Source organism: Neophocaena asiaeorientalis, unplaced genomic scaffold, assembly GCF_003031525.2.
Source record: "Neophocaena asiaeorientalis asiaeorientalis breed wild unplaced genomic scaffold, Neophocaena_asiaeorientalis_V1.1 scaffold49, whole genome shotgun sequence".
NCBI classification, from domain to species: Eukaryota; Metazoa; Chordata; class Mammalia; order Artiodactyla; family Phocoenidae; genus Neophocaena; species Neophocaena asiaeorientalis.
The window spans coordinates 3022156-3026053 of NW_020172456.1; positions in this window are offsets into that span (position 1 = coordinate 3022156).

Consider the following 3898-nt stretch of genomic DNA (forward strand, 5'->3'; position numbering starts at 1 on the left):
AAGAGGGCATTTTCTAGGCTTGGTGTGCTTGGGACACACCATGGTGTCGTCCAAGCCATATTTCCAATCAGGGATTCTGGAGCAAGACTGTTCTGGAGTCTCCCTCAAGCTGCCTCCTACCCCTAAACTTAAGTAAAGAATGATCCACGAAAGCTTACCTCCTTGTGGGTACCACATTGTGGACCCATGATTGGTGGGTCCGCACTTCAGGCTAGACCCAAGAGCAGTGTCCCAACCTCCCAACGGGTCTCTCGTGGGCTCCAGTCTCCACGCATTCCAGGCCAGGGCTCTGTAGCAGGCAATTCTTTTACACATCTGAACATGTCATCTCCTTGCTTAGAAACCTCCCTTGGCTCTCTGTTGCCTACAGGATAAAGTCCAAATTCCTTAGCATGGCAAGCAAAGCCTTCCACTATTTCTCCATCCCAGGGGTAGAGTATCTTAATTTTTAAAAAGGTATTACATATACATGGCAAAAAAGAAAATCAAACAGCATGAAAAGATACTCGGTGAAAAGTCAGTCAGTCTCCTTCCTTCCAGGTCTTCAGTTCCCCTCCGCTGAGGGAAGCACTGCTGGTAGTTATTTTGTGTATATTTTCAGCAGCATTAGATGCACAAAGAAGCTTAGATTTATAATATATATCTCCTGGGGGTGGATCTTACAATAAGCCAGACAGGAAGGAAGGTCCAGGGCAAGGAACTAGACTTGGTCAGAGCCCCAGTCTGGGTCTGGGGTGTCCTCTACCTCCACAGCCAGGGATTAGCTATTACTTTTCTTTGGCTCCTGGACAAGGTGTGTGTGTGTGCCCTTGGCCCGCACTGGTGCACTTATACCTACCTACATCCCTGTGGTGCTAGCGTTGGGCTTCCTAAGCCAGCCCCATTGTGGCTGGGGGGTGTTCTCTGGAAGGGATGGGGATGGGGAGGGGTGGGGCAGTGGCCATGGACACCAGGTATTCCCTGCAGTGTCCAGCGCTTTCTCCCTTTCCCATCCCCCACAGCAGCTTGGTGAAGCTGGCAGAACTGCTTCCTCAGGTCTCTTAGGTGACAGACCGGGAAACTGTGGCTAAAAGAAAAGAGCGAGGGAGAAATGTTATTGAATGTAACCTCTGGACCCTCTGGGCTAGGCATGGTCATATACTGTTTTTCCTTTATTATGGCAAGGTTTGGAGGCTGCTTGTTGCCATTATTCTCCTTTGACAGGAAAATACCCATAGTAGGTACTGTCATTACTCCCATTTTACAGACAAGGCAACCAAGTCACAGAGCAGTGAGTAACTTCCCCCCTGCTTGGCCTCACTCCCTCTCTCACAGGGGAAGATCGTTCACACGCTCCCCAGGCCCACGCCCCAAACACTTCACTCTCCACCAGTGCAAACCCTTCCAGGGAGGCCTGGGTTTTTGTTGCAAGGAGGAGCCAGCATGTGAAATCCAGAGCCATGGGCAGTGGTTCAGAAACCACAGCTCCAGGAGGTCCAGCTGCCTCTGAGAACAGGTTTGGGTTGCTGAGGGTGCCGGGGGCAACGCTGGCAGCCAGTACCCGGGGACAGGCAGCTCTGGAATGCTGGGCCATGTGAACACGGAGGAATTAACTCTGAGCCCCTGGGTCTCCGCCCAGACAGTCACGTGACCACCTCCTACAAATCCCCACCCCCACCCCCATTTGCCTGGAGCTGTAGGCAACTGATTCTTGACTCGGGAAGTTGCCAACAGGCCCACTCCGGTGGGCAAGGGGACCCAGGGACTTGGAGAGGGAGCCTTCTGGAATTAGGATCATTTTAGGGGAGGGGGAGAGAACGGTGGCTGAGCTTCCCAGGGAGCAGGGGGGCCAGAGGAGGAGCTGCTGTGAGGTCCTCCATCTCACCTGGGGTTAAAATACTGACCAATCCATCTGCCCAGAGGTGGCTTCTCAGGCTCCAGGCTGCTTCCTGCCGCAGAAGGGCCTTCATGTCTCCTGGGTGACTGAGTACCACAACTGGGGCAGGGGGAGGTAGGATGCCTTAACCCACTCCTACCGTCCTCAACCCACCCTTCCCCAACAGGGGCAGAAGGGGTCAGCAGGTGGCGGGGGCACGGGCCAGGGTGGGGAGGGCCTCTGAGAGCCTGTGCCTCCTTTTCTTAATCCCGCATGGGCCAGGTCAAGCCCTTTTCCCTGGGAACCAGCTGAGTCAGAGCCTGCGGCCTCCTTATCCCTTCATCTCCTGTCGCACCTGCCAGTGGTTTCTTCCCAGGGCTCTCTCTCCTCGCAGGGTTCCTGTTCCCTCGGGACAGCAGAGGTTGCCAGAGGGGCCTGGAGCCCAGGCCACGGGAGGGCACACAGCCAGGCTGCCACTTCCGCTCTACCGTCTTGCTCCCCTCGCCTTCGTCCTCCTCCCGCCCCCTGCTTCTCCTTCTACACTTATCAAAGGTCCACGCTTCACTGAAGACTTGGGTTCACCCCACAACCATTGATCCGTTGGCATTTGGGTTCCACTCCTGGCTCTGCTGTTAACTTTGGGCAAGTTGCTTGACGTCTCAGGGCCTCAGTGCCCTCCCTGTCGATGGGAACACCCCTCACCAGGTTGTTGGAAGAATTAAAACAGTTCGTGTCAGTATCAGCACAGCCCAGTCTGGTCGGCTCCCAGTGCACGTTGGTTACTGTTCCTACCCTTGTTCGTGCTTGGCTCAGGCCCCGCCCATCACTGACACCCGCCCCCCAACACACACACATACACACGCTCAGTGCTGGGAGGGGGAGGGGATGGCTAGGTGCTGTGACCACGGGGCCCCAGGAGCACAGATCTGGATCACTGGGGAAGACCCCTTCCAGAAAGTGGGGCTTGTAAAGGAAGGAGAGAGAGGGGAGAAAGGGGCTAGGGGGCAGGAGAGTAAGTTTCTGCCAGAGAAGGACGAAGACTTAGCTCGGTTGGTCTGGAATGTGGGGAGAGGTGAGGCAGGGCCAGCGAGCAAGACCTCGTGAGCGAAGCTGAGGGTCTTGGCATTAATCACGCAGGGCCACTGAAGGATGTGTGAGCAGAGGGACACCGTCCGATGTGCCATTTGGAAATGTCTTTCTGGCAGCAGTGCGAGGACTAGATGATCCGGCAGGAGAAGCAAGTGTGGGAAACCAGCTAGGAGGCAGCTGCAGTGATCCAGGCAAGAGGTGATGAAGCCAGTTCAGGAGGGCCTGTGATGGCTGGCGGGGAGAGGGTGGGGGCATCCGAGAGCTGTAAGGAGGAGAGCTGGCAGGTGCCTGAGGGTGAGGCAGAGGAAGGAAGGAGGCAGGCCCACCCTCAGCTCAGGTGCCCAGGGAATGCAGCACGGGGCGCAGGGGTAGGGGAAGACGTCTGGTCAGTTTGGGACGCTGGCCTGAGGTGCCATGGGCCAGCTCAGGGTGGACCTGCAGGCCCGGGCTGTGCAGACAGGTCTGGGCAGGAACTGAGAGGTGCTGTCTGCCTTGTGGGTGGGTGGTAGTCAGAGGTGTGAGTTTAGGTGAGGTCCCTGAGGGAAAGTGGGCAGAAAATGAGAAGAGGATGGAATGCTGGGAGCACTCACCTTCCAGGGCTGGAGAGGAGGAGCCCGGGAGGAGAAGGGCAGCAGCAGAGAAGGGAGGACAATCACAGCAAGTGGCATCCTGCCTGCCAAAGCAGATGCCGCCGGATGGGGTCGTCAGGCGCTGGGCTGAGACGGAGGAAGATAAGGCCCAAAAGGTGTCCGTTGAATTTAGCAGCAGGGAGGTGCCTGGAGACCCTGGCCAGAGAGGTGTGTAGAGAGTGGAGGGGACAGAGGCTAGGACACAGTGTACTAAGGGGACAGCAAAAGGCCCAGTTTGTCCCAGGGTCTTGGCTCCAAAGGGAAGGAGTGAACCTGGCAGCGAGGGGGCGGGGAGGGGGGGGCGGGAGTCTCTCTGATCCAAGTT